Consider the following 13,874-nt stretch of genomic DNA (forward strand, 5'->3'; position numbering starts at 1 on the left):
GTAGCAAACCTTTAATTTTAATCATAACACCTTCTTTTAACAGAAGGCATCTATTAAGAATCCAGCATGCACACTGCACTTAAAATCCATAAAAATGACATCATCAGTAAAACAAATAACGCTACGGAGGCCAGTGAAGACGCTTTACATTATCTACATATTTTGGGACATGTTTCATATGTATGGTCTTCCCCCGCGTCTCCTTTTCGACGTTTTTGCAAACTTTGACGATATTTTTTATCATTTTAAAAACCGAGATCGGGGCGCTACGGAACGCGAAAGAGACCAATGAAGTCGCTATGGACGCTGAGAAATAAATGAGACACCGGCGCCATGCTGAATGACATTACAAAACATAACACAATTAAGCGCATGTCTAGAACAGACCTCGTAAACGAGTTGATGGATGTCTACACAAAAAGGTAATGATATTTAGAAAGAGGTGGAATACAAAACGCACTTTACTGTCCAAAGTGAGCGTGTTGCTCGGCTTCCGTAGAAAACACGCTCTCACTCCTCTCGAGCTGGTACACCTGTGAGGTAAGTTGGTAGACTTGATATCAAAGCAAAACCAAACACAATGTTGACTTGTAAAGCCCTTTTTGTAATGACAAGTCAATTATTTACACTTCTGCCTATGCTATTATTTTCTCAGCCATATTGACGTGTGTTATTGAAATATGTTTAATTAACCAGCATATCATGTCATTTTTATTACATAGCTATTGAATATAAATTGGACCACAGCTGTAATGAAGATGTACACTGCGTTTTTACAAGAGCTTTTACAGCTTAAAAAATTAAAAAAGCAATAATCTTGTGGCACTTTGCCAGAAATGTTCAGGCCATTTGGCTCTCATAACATCCATAAAACACAGAAGTGAACCTTCCACTTTGGTGCATATGTCCATTTATGTAAATAACTCACTTTTCTAGAGAGGGCTGAATCACTTTTAGAAAGCTAATTTCAATATTCCCATTGTCTATTTTCTTTTTCCTTTCACAACATCTTGCATATCCACATTGTCCAGCATTGTACTTGATGAATGTTGAATACAGGTACTGCATGGTTATTCAACTATTTAATTAACAATGCTGATATTGAGTCACTACTACCAGTAAATATGCTCTGTTACAGTAAACAGGGAGGGATGTTATCAAATACACCAGACACACTGTCTGAGCTTTCAGAAAAAGCTTTAATCTGTTTCATTCTTTATTAGTGTTTACGGTTGTCCATTGAGTCCTAAACTGAGGTTTTAAGTTACTAAACTTTCCATCAAGATACATTTACATTTAGGTATTTGGCAGACGCTTTTATCCATAGCGACGTACTTTGCTTTATCCTATACATTTTACATAGGTATTAGCAATCCTGTGGGATTGAACCCACAAGCTTGCGTTGTTAACGCAATGCTCTTACCACTGAGCTACAGGAAAGCCATTTGTGCTTTCCTTCATATGTGCCAGATATGTGCTGACTAACGTCCACTCTCAAAAGCTATGCTTACAACATGACAGCGCGGTCTGCATCATTTTGATGCGGCTATTCCTGGAAAACTCTTTGCCAAATGCAAATTTTGTTTGTAATATAAAAATCTCATTAGAAGGGAAAACACATAATATCCTCTGTCAGATAAGTGCTGTTATATGATGGGATTCGGTCTGTGCATTTTCATAGAGACACAGATAATACAAGACATCTTTATGTTTTTAAGATGAAGCGGTAAAGGTTGCCAAGCAGCGAGCAAACAGTGGTGGTAAATAAGATGCACACGGGCTGCTGGACATTAAGCTGTTTGCTATCGGAACATGGCTCAACACACAGGTGTGTAGAGATGCAAATAGTTTTCTTACATTTTCCTTACTAATAAATCATTTTTATGCATTAGAATAATTATAAAATACAGTATACAAAGATTGTGTTTCCCTTAATGTACCAGTTATCTATAATTCTTTGTTCTTACGGAACTCACAGAATAAATGTTAAGTTAAATAGGCTAATTAAACAGCTAAAATCAGTATTCATCGGTTCTATACTTTTTGCAAATAAAAGCTTTCAGTTTCAATGTATGCATATGATTTAGCCAAGTGTAATGTAAATGAATTGCACCATGATTTGGCTACTAAATGATAACATGCCTTGTAGAATCATTTAATATTGATTAAAATAAAGAGAGGAAACCATATCTTACCTAGATGATGTGTCTGCGGAGCAGTTGTGCTGTGTGGTCTTGCTCTCTCTCAACATGAAGGGAGTTATATACTGTGTTGGTTGGAGATCCAGTTACAGTGGCTCTTAGAAAGAGGTAATTTCCTCTGATGTAATCATTAAAGGCCATGCTAATTTGACATGAGATTTTCGTTCTTGAAATGCTGATGGTAAGAGTTAATGTGAAGTACTGTCTCTTGACAATGGCCTGTGGTTTTAAATGTATTACTTCCCAGAATTGGAAAAAGGACAATTGCACATTTCTGTTGCTCTTTGTTTCTCTAACTGCATGTTAAAATCGTTATTTGGGATATTTGTTTTGACCTTGTTTAGACCTTAATTATGTTGAAACAGGAAAATTAGAACATTATAAGCATTTAAAACACAACTAAGATAGTTAAGTTAAAAATATAGAATGTAGCATTAAAAGTCATTTTTGGTGATTTACTGATTTCTACATAAAATCATACTACATAATGTAAAGAACATGCTCTGACAATTTATCTTAATATTCACTTAGAAAGGCCATGTGAAAGATTGAAATGATAGTAAAATGAATGACTTATATCAACCTTTGATGCTCCTATTTAATTCGATTGTGAGACTTTAGCAGGGATTTGACAGACAGGGTCACATATGTTATCCATGATAGCCTGAAAATGTGTTTAATTTGACATTTTGGATTTTTCATTTCAACTTGAATAAAAAATAATTATGTTTTTGAGTTTTAAAAATCAGTTATGAGTATATAATAACATCTAATAAATATTATTTTTCCTCAATCAGTAAATACGTATTACTTTTACCTTTCACAAAATCTTATCACAGTGTCACATGCTTTTGGCATTTGTGATAAGTTAAAAGATCAATATTAATTATATTTTTAAAGGCTCCAGATGTCAATCCTTCAAACATTAAGACACATGATCTGGTGAAGCTCATGCTTCAATCTGTCATAAAGTATAGTAAATACTCTCCATATTTTATCACAAAGTAGTGCTTTGCCACAGGATCAAATCACGCTGGACTCAGCTGGACTCCCTTGGACGTTGATCATGGGGATTAAGCATCATTCATTTGGGAAAAGAAAGCGTGGAATTAAAAGTAGGCATACTGTTTATCAAGAAGGATTATTTGATAAAATACATCATTAACTAGGGATTATGCCGTATCAGAGGGGATATCAAGAATTACCATGTTCTTATACTGTGGATGTTACACGCTTGTTTACTGCCAGATACATTCTCCACAGTTACATTTTAGTTAAAAACTTTTTTTAAACGTTTTGCATAATGTTTACAAATTTGGTCGTAAAAAAGGAAACTACTAATCAACACAAGGATGTTGCTCTCAGCAGTTTGTGAAATTTATCTCAAACTTTCATTACATCAATGGTCCATGAAATACCCTCAAGTAGAGAGAAATATTTATGAGGTGTGGGCAAGAGAGTTTTAGCCAGCTGTTCTTACTTCATGACTATTTATAAACATAAAAGTTTAAACTAAACATGGAGGCATACTCATCATGTTTGTGTTTTTAGCGGATAAACAGATTGTGCTGAATCCATGAATCCACTTCACTTACATTCAAATGTGGCCAATGGTATCTTATAAAAGGTTCTTCATTGAAAAAAGATCTTTGTTAGTTATATAAACGAACCCATAGAGGTGCCAATGAAAATGCCCGTGTATGTTAATGTTTACACACTTATGTGTACACACTTTTGTTGGTGCACTCGCGCATGTTCTGTGTGAGATTTTATCTTGCCGTTTATTGGCTGCTTTTCACTTTTGTGGAAACACCTGTTTGCATGTGTGAAATCATGAATAATTGTTTGCCTTGTCATGGTCATATTTCAGTAATTTCCTATAAAACATAATTGCACGTGGATTTTCACCACTGAGTAAATAGCATGGCAAAGGCTGCCATAAAAGAAGCACAAAGGTCTAACAGACAGAGACTATTAGATTATGACATTAGACATTAGAGGTATGACAATGCAGATAGTTCCCTTGCATATGCGTAATGATAAAATCACCCTTTCACATTTTATGCCAAACCTATATTACTTATTTTGTCTACTGAACACAAGATATTTTGAAAAACTGTTGGTAACCAAACAATATTGGCTTCCCTTGTATGGGCACAAAACCACTGACATTTCTCAAAATATCTTATTTTGTGTTCCAGAGAGTAAAAATACAGGTAAATACAAGTTATGAATAATATGAAAGTGAATAAATCATGACAGACTTATTATTCGATTAACTATCCATTTATCCCTATGCAAAACAAATAGTTGTGAATAAATCATGTTATTTTCAATGCTTGTTTTTATTGTAGGTGTGTCCTAGTTCACATGCTTATGCACTATTGTATTTCATTGAAGGTGAATTGTGGATAGTTTGTAAAATTGAAAACAGACATTGATGTACTTTTTTCAACCAAAAAAAGGGAGGAAATAATTTCATATCTGCAGTTGCAGTTTCACAATGTGGCTTGTTTTGGCGTATATATTCATATGATCTCATTCATACATTTAAGTACGATCTGCGCCAGTGCCGTTAGGGTGGGGCTTCAGTATTGCTTTTTTCTAGTAGTCTAGATTTTTGTACGATTCACAATATATGAATTTATTCGAATAAGCCAACTCGTAAAATAGTTACGAATTGTGAGAGATCAGACATTGCTGTTTTGGGGTAAATTACTTTTAACCTGAAAACAGTGAATTTTTCCATTCCAGAAATATGATGTATTCCATTAATGTTACCGATACTGTACCTTTTTTAAAATACATAATCCATATGGTGGAGTAAGTCATTTAAATGTATTTTTGTATAAGCATAACAATGGATGATTATCTAGTTAGTTGCGTTTTTTTATTTGCATTTTGGAAGTTTTTTCCCCTGTCCGTGACCCTATCAAAATGTATACAGTTCTTACAAAACCATGGTTTTAGTGGATTTAGATTCTACCACAGCTCTAAGCAATGCACACAGTTGTCTGTACTTGAGTGCTTTTACACTGCTCCATCTCAGGAGAACTAATGAAATACAATTGTAAGAGACAAAAAATTTGATCTTTCCTCTAATGCAGAGATTGTCATGGGCAAACTCGCACATCTACAGAATAACTTGCCAACTACTGTTTAAAAGATTCAGGATCTGGTCTCAAAGATTTCACAGAATGGTGCATATTAAGCCAATTTTGCCACAATTGTGAAAGTGACTAACACATGTACGTATATTATTGTAATAACAGTAGATTAATAAACTAAATTCAATTATACAGATAAGTATACTGTAAACATATACAAGTTTGAGACATAAAGTACAAAAGTGAAACCAAATTACCACAGCCGCTAATGTAACCGCTGACATACACTTACATGCATTATGCAGCAGTCGTGATTGATATGGTGGATGACAGATATATATGTAACTTTTAAGTTGAAATCTTTTAAACACTGTACTTTAAGGTTGATCTACATAAAAAAATCCTTTGAAGTTTAAGACGTTCCAGATTTCTTCTTGTGGCTTAATGTCTGATCCTCCACTTCACAGGACCAGACTGAGGTGAAAAGTTGAAATCAAGTGAATAGTCTGCTTGATGTTTCTATAAGAAATGTATTCCTTAATATTAGGCTCGAAACAAAGTACTGCAACACTATGTATAATATTTACATTAAATATGACAAAATGCTTGCAGTTTTGTACTTTGAACACTTCTGAAACTAAACTTATGTTAAATTTCCATGTCTCTGAAGAAAGATCCGACAGTCTGTGTCTTAAGCAGCCAATTCAATTTTCTGTCTGTTTAATCCCTTTGCTGTATAGGAAAAATAGGTACAATATAAAAACATTAAAGAGACAATAATCTTTAAAAAAATCAATCTACTTTTAATCTGATCTTGTTCAAACTAAATCTTAATTTTGGTTGTTAACACATTATCTGCACAAACCATAATACATTCATCATTATATTAATTTTGTTACCGAAAAGAGTAGTGGATGAAGGCTTTTATAAACACGATGTTGTTGGTGTGCCAGTGGTTGAGGATATAAAATGCTAGCACAAAGGTCACAGCCTCTTTTCCAAGCAGATGTGAGCCAGGAACTCAAGACTTACAGGTCAAATCCGGTTCCAACTTCATTATACCTGAACATCAACCCCAAAATACTCTCTGGGAGCCCCTGTAAATGTAGTTAGTACCTCAATTCAGTTTGAATTAAGTGTCTATACAGGCGAAAAAGCCTTCACACTTTTCAATAAAGCCACATAAACAGAGAAAACAGTGCTGGCCTATCATGAATAAGACGCTTTACAATGACATAATGCAAAGTGTATACTGTATTATCTCAAAAGGGGTGAGATAATAGATAGTGAGACTTGTGAATACTGAAGAGTATATCCATGTTTATTTTACTCTTGACAGGTATATTATATTACATATAGCCCACAATCAAGCATGTGTAATCTCATTTGAGTATTCAAAGTCCAATTCAAATTGTCAGAAAGTTTTAATACAACCAATGTAGCATGACTACTAATTGTGTGTCACTTTAGTCTGTTTGTGTTTCCTTCCCAGAAAAAGAAGCCACATTAATTACTGTTTATCAAATATTTATGAATTTATATTAGTGCCGTGTCTCCTGATTAGAAAGAGACGCCTCAAAGTTTGGTATGAGATGTCTAGTGTTCAAGGCACTTCAAACATTAGCCTGATATTTATAGAATTCTCCTGATTATTTGTAGATCTATTTATATATAATGTACTGTAGTAAACATAAAAATAGGAAAAATGCTGAGCATCTACCCAGAGGAAAAATGGCCAAGGTTATGTGGACATCTCGTTTTAATTAACAGGTTTTGGCAAGGCTCTTAAATTCTAGTGATGTTAAATCTTCACGCTCTATACAATGATATCCTGGATTTATAAAGATATGATTTACTGAGTCTGGTGTGGAACTTTGCCAGCCAGCGAAACTCACAATCGAACACGTTTGTGATGAATTGGATAGCCGAATGCAAAGTAGACCTTATGACCCAAAATCAGTGCCTGACCTGTTGTGTCCGAATGGAAGCAGATCTCCAATTTCATTTTCAGTTCGACTTCCTTAAAAAAAGATATTTATAACGTTCTAGTGGAGAAATTCCCATCAATAATGTTACTTGATAAATGGCTTAAGAGTCTTTCTTCATTTATCAATAATAAGTAGTATAGATAAATAAAACCTAATTTTCCAAAACATTATTGATATTCCATCCTCAAATAATGCATTAGGCTCTTAAAGTTTCTTTATATTAGTAAACTCCTGAAAGATGTATGCTTGCATCTTTTGCTCTTTTGTCTATGGCCCATAAACTCCAGATTAGTTTCTGTATTTTTTGATTGTCTTTAAATTGCATCTGGCCCTCCCTTAAAGACCCAGTGAATTCAAAACGTTTTTTTTTTCTTTTAATATAAATGAGTGAGCCTTAAGGACGCAAATAAACTGATACGCTATTAAGTGCTGACAAAATTTGCATTTAGAAGATATAACAGTTCAAAACTGACAGTCTAGCACATCACGCAGTGGTGCAACGTATTGGAGTTAATGTGATTAGTTACTGTACTTAAGTATCTTTTTGGCTACTAAGTAATTGTACTGAGTATTCAAGATATTAGCAACTTTACTCTCTACTTGACTACATTTTTAAAAATGGATGTGTACTCCTTCTTTACTCCACTACATGTGTAATGAGTAATGCAATTACATTGACATGACTGCAGCTGGCGATGAGGCCAAAACCAGCATGTCAAGTGCAAAATGGCTTTGACTTTTTTTAATTTTACTTAATATAATTTTATTTATCCGTTACATTGAAGATAGCTTTTTGAAGGAGTTTGGTTTACTCATGAGCACTTGATCTTAAATGAGACTTGGGTAATTGTAATACACGTAGGTTATGGTGTCGGCCATGTTTTGTTGCAATTTTGAGGTGTTTAGTCTTATTATGATTTAAGAAAATAAATACAATTGCTCTCCTTACGAATCAACTGTTTCTTGTTTTTCACTGACATTTCTCTTAAGTTTTGAGGACTAGTACTTCTTTGAGCCTATTCAGTATGAATAAAATAGTTACTCTTAAGACTTTTACTGAAGTAGTTTTGGAATTGGTGACTTGTAACTTGTAATGGAGTAATTTTCGCTGCAAGATATCTATAATTTTACTAAAGTATGGTTTTCAGGTACTCTTTACACCTCTGACATCACGCTACACTTCAGCCTCAGGTCAAAGTTCTTGTCCAATCAAATCTGGTTTGGAATCCGAAGAGTCCTGCCCCCTTCACTGTAAGAGCTGCGGAGGATGCGCCTAATATCTTATCTTACCACTTATTCGCACATTTATTATGGCCTTCATGGTGAATGACGCAAATGCACTTGAAGGGAGATAGGGGATGATCCAGACAGTGTAATGGATCTGCAGATCTTTACTTATTGACATTTTGTAAGAAACATGAGAAGTATTGGCATACTGTACATAAAAACGATTTTACTTGCAGGTACCGACAGGTCAAGTATATTTAAAAAGTTACGAAGGACTAATATGTTTAATTCATTAATTCATGCCCATTGGTGTACTTGTTGTGCACGAGACATGAGACAGGTTTGTCATTCTGTAAAGCTCCACCCCTCCACCCTGTGCTTGCTTTAATCTTATTTTTAAGCACAGCACCATCTGTGGTTCGGTTTGATGCCGTTGTCTTATTTCTAACCCAGGCCACTTGCTAAGAAATAAAGACAGCAAACCACATACTGATCATATAACCTCTGCGCATTTGATGCTCAGCTTTTTTTGCAAGAAAGATATAATGTACCGGCTCGAGATGTCAAGTGTGTGAGATAATGAAAGGTGTCGCAGAGCCACTCATGAAGGTCAATACCAGAGGTCGTCGGTGCAATCAAACGCATGAAACTCTTGAGGCATCATAATAAGGGTTTGGTGAACACGTCCGTGACAGAGGATTGCAACTGGATAGAAAAATAGTCCTCAAGATCGGTGCACAACGCTGATTGAAGCTTGGACTATTTTTCTTCCCCACAGGAAGGAATACCCTTATATATTCCCTATGTTTTGCCAGTGTGCATTGAAATTTAAGCAGAAATGGGATTGAAGTGGTACAGTTTTAACCCTTTGAAGCTATGAATGATGAGGTCATTTGTATTGGTTTGGCAAACAACCATAATACAGCTAATAGCTTATGAGCATATCTCCACCTTGTGGACACAGGAAAAAAATATACAGATATAATTGAGAGTGAACTGTAAAAGTGGTGACATGCAGTTGTTAGCCTACTTGACAGATCGTTTTGTACTCGAACTAAGTAACAAAAAAAGGAAATAACATAACATATGGTAGAATGAAAAAAAAAGTTTTATAAAGCCATGCTAAATTGTTATTTTAATAATATGTGTACCAATTCATATGGATAATGTTTCTTTAGGTTACCTTAGGAACAAATAATTTGTGCAGTGTGGGGAGTTTGCCTTAAAGGCATAGTTCACCCAAAAATAAAAAAATCTGTCATTACTCACCCTCGAGTTGTTTAAAATCTCTATAAATGTCTTTTTTCTGATGAACACAGAGAAATGGAAAATTCTTGGCCACCATAGTCTACCATAGTTGAAAAAATTACAAAAGTGCCCTGGAACTGTTTGTTTTCTCACATTCTACAAAATATCTTCTTTGGTGTTGAACAGAACAAAGAAATGTATAAAGCAATTTTTCCTAGTCAATGGTGGCCAAGAACTGTTTGGTTACAAGCATTCTTCCAAATATCTTTCTCTGATTTCATCAGATCAGAATTTATATTTGGAAAAACTTAAGGGTGAATAAATTAAGTTTTTGGGCGAACTGTTCTTTCAACTATGATTGAAATAACGCTTAAACATTAATGTCATATTAGTGATCCCATGAAGAGTTTCTACGCATTCAAATCCACAATTGCATTTCATATTTCTTCAGTGCTGAGTCTGCTCTATCTGCGGACTAAACATGCTGGATCTATTGCTTCACATCTGCACAAAAAAAAAACATGCAACAAGACAAACCTCGCACATTTTAATAAGCGTGTACCAAAATCAAAACTGGAGCTGTAATGGGCTATAAATACTGGTAAAAATATGCAACGTGCCAATGTAAAAGATCTCATTTGAAGATGCTGAAATGGATCCAAAAAAATGTTTGTGCATGGGAGGTTGCACATAAATAAATCTCTAAACATACCAGCTCAGCACATTGTAAATAATGAATTTTGTAATATTATAGGGATATTTACAACCTCTCTAAAGTTTCTCAGTCCTGTGAAGATGGCGTTTGCATTATTATCCCTTTCATTACATAAGTTATCACAAGAATTAAAGATAAAACTTGACACAAGATTGGATTACTACTGTGCTAGATATACAAGATTTTGCTGGTGTATGGAATACAACATGACCTGTGTCTAATTTCAGTGATTTTTCTTTAACATACAAAGCAAATATCTTCCCACATGCAAAGGTTAAGTCCTGATGTAGAATCATTATCCCAGCATGTACTTAAGAGCCGTATGAAATAGTTAAAACAAGTAAAAATAATAAAGTTTGTGCGCTGTATGAGGAAGGTTGAAGAGTTTGACCCGTGTGGGGGTATTTTCTTCCTCGTGTAGGATGAAAATATCATGGGAGAAGACATGCCACCCAGCTGACCTTGCAGTAAAACCGGCAATAATTTATTCATTGCTTATCGCACAGGTTTTTGCACATGCTGATGCTAAGGAAATGTGCTTTCTCTTACTTTCTGCTCCCTTTTAAAAGGTTCCCTTTAAATTGTTCAGTGACCCGGCGGGAGACCTATCGATTCATCCTTATCTCTGGTCGAAAATGCTCCGATTGTGATCTTAATTTGCAATCTAATCTATTTGTTTCAGTGACTTTTTGAAGATCAGGTGAAAACGGCCTTTCTCTTTTAGTGCACATGCATGCTCACGCTGTTGTAAAATCTGAAGTCACCTTTAGATGTAATTATTTAAACTGCCATGCCTCCCAGAGCTATTAAAACGATGCTTATCTGAGTGTCCAGCTGGCAATGTCAGATAAGTGGCACGCTTTGAGTTTTTTACGTTTTTTTCAGTGAGCATAGCAGACTTACATATTCAATATAGAATTTTGTTCAATGGATTTATATATATATATATATATCGGGTTTGACACCTCTATGTCAAGATACCATAAAAGCAGGTTTTCTTTTAAAGACACATACACTGCGAAAAAATGTTTTTTACTAACACTGTGTCTACACCGGACGTGGTGCTAAGCGACAATCCCATGCGAACAAGCCGTGTGTCGGATCAGGCTAGTCGCATCCGATGTAGACACGATGTTAGTATTTTTGTCATGTTTTCCAGTTCAAATATCTACCAATTATTAAACCAAGTTACAGTTTATTAAGAAGACAAGAGACCTAAGATAAGATCAAAGGTACAGTTTGTAGAAAACACTTTTTTACTTCCGCATTTGTCACGACACTGTTGTCATGCGGTTTCTACTTCATAAAAGGCTATAACAAAGGGTAACGCGAATATGACGCAGTTGACAAGCGACTGCACAGCCCGGTGTCACTGTTTAGAAAGGCGATTTTCCCACGATATACAAGTAGTTGGAAACATTTGAGATATTATAAGTACTCAGCTGAACAAAATATATAACACTAGCCTAGTGGTTTTGGGATATTTTACTGCAAAATTCTTACAACCTACCTTGAAGTCTTGTTTCCTGAAAGAAACTATAAAATGGGGTAAGAAGAGGTAAAGCTTAATTCTTACACCATTGAAAGATATCTTTCTTTTTTAAAGCAAGCAGAAACACTTTAAACATAAAACAATATCGTATTTTTTCGTTAGAAAACAAGACTTAAAGGTCCAGTGTGTAATTTTTTGGAGTATGTATGCAATATAATATACAAAACTATGTTTTCAGAAGTGTATAAAGAGCTTATATAATGAAGTGTTATCTTTTTATTACATTACACGATTCGATTCAGAAGCAATTCTTGATGTATTAATTAGCATACTGAAAATGTCATTACGTCACATTTGCTCTCACAGTCAGACAAGTGTTGGCACTCTCGCTTCTAGTCTTTGAACTGTCACATATTTTATTTTAAAACAACCGAGTGCCCTATAAAGTCATTCTCATATCCATTTTCTGTTGCCGGACATAAAGACAAGTGTATAGTGCAAGTACCGCGACTTCCCTGCAAATCCATCAACGACATGCTGTGAGCATGTAAGAATACTGGTGCTTCAAATGAAACATATATGAAATACCCCCCTAGGATACATGATACCTCGTAGAAGATCTATACAGGTGGAGCTGGGGAAGGTGGAAGGTTTCTGAAGTTACGCCAAACACTAGCCAGGTATTTGAATGTTAAGGAGAAAGGTTATTGGCTGCTGAGAAACCAATCAGCTCCGCCATGTGATAACTCACTGTGTTAGGTAGAGTTAGAGTTATCGGACTGTGCCATGTAAAGTTTCATGACAGAATTTTGGATTAAATGTATACTTTATAAAAAAAATGATATTTCGCCCTGAACTCAAGGAATTTGTACAATGAGCCTAATTGAGCCTAATTGTACAAATACGTACGATTATTTCAAATCATACTTAAGTCCCTCCCCTAACCCCACCCCTAAACCTGAAGTTGAGTTGGATATTTGTTACGGAAAACAAGACAAAATACTAAGCACACATTTTATTTTCCTTATTTGTATTCCTTGGCTAGATGATTAATTTGGTTAATAATCTTCCATTCAAGTGAAATAATTAGAATCGCCTCTAAAATAAGGCTGACATCACTGGTCCCTGCTACTTTGTCAACACTCTTCTTCAACTACATCTCATATACTAATATACATTCAGGGTCCAGATCCCCGTTCCTGATTTCTAAAGTCCCAGTCTACAGTTTCTTCTAGATTTCTCGAAATTTACATTGGGTGTGAATACAGTGACACAGTTAACATTTGCTGCCCGCAGAAAATACTTCCTTATGCACTGAATGTTTCCATGCATTTAAAGTTCAATGATAGCAGTCTATTGCACACAGAATTGAACACCAAAATAAACATTTGATTAAACATTCAGGGACACACACTCTGTGTAATTAAACTGTATTAGGTTAATTACCTCTCCCTCGACCGCCTAATTAAATAGACAAAGTCTGACATCCCTTCAGGTATGGCTTACACTGTTAGGTGTACTATTACAATTATGCCAAGCACGAAGAGAGGTAGTCGCAAAGACTGCGATAGCCTGAAACTGACCTCGGGGGCAAACTTTTCCAGACTGTACCACGTCTCGCACAGCATGCGATTTCAAAACCTGCCATCTTTTCAACACAGTGAGCCGCGATCTGATCGCTCGATCAAAAGGTTAATTCACATTGGCCACTGAACTAACTTTCCCTGCTTGTCACTTTAGACAGCGACCTCTCATTTTTCAAGGTTTAAATTCATTTTCTCATGGCTGATCTCATCTGGTGATCTATAAATAGGATTGATGATAGGGCACAAGGAACAAGTTGTCTTGTAACAGACCAAGTATTAAGAAAAAGGATGTAATATGTGAACATGACAT

This window comes from Triplophysa dalaica, chromosome 23 (genome assembly GCF_015846415.1).
Source record: "Triplophysa dalaica isolate WHDGS20190420 chromosome 23, ASM1584641v1, whole genome shotgun sequence".
Taxonomy (NCBI): Eukaryota; Metazoa; Chordata; class Actinopteri; order Cypriniformes; family Nemacheilidae; genus Triplophysa; species Triplophysa dalaica.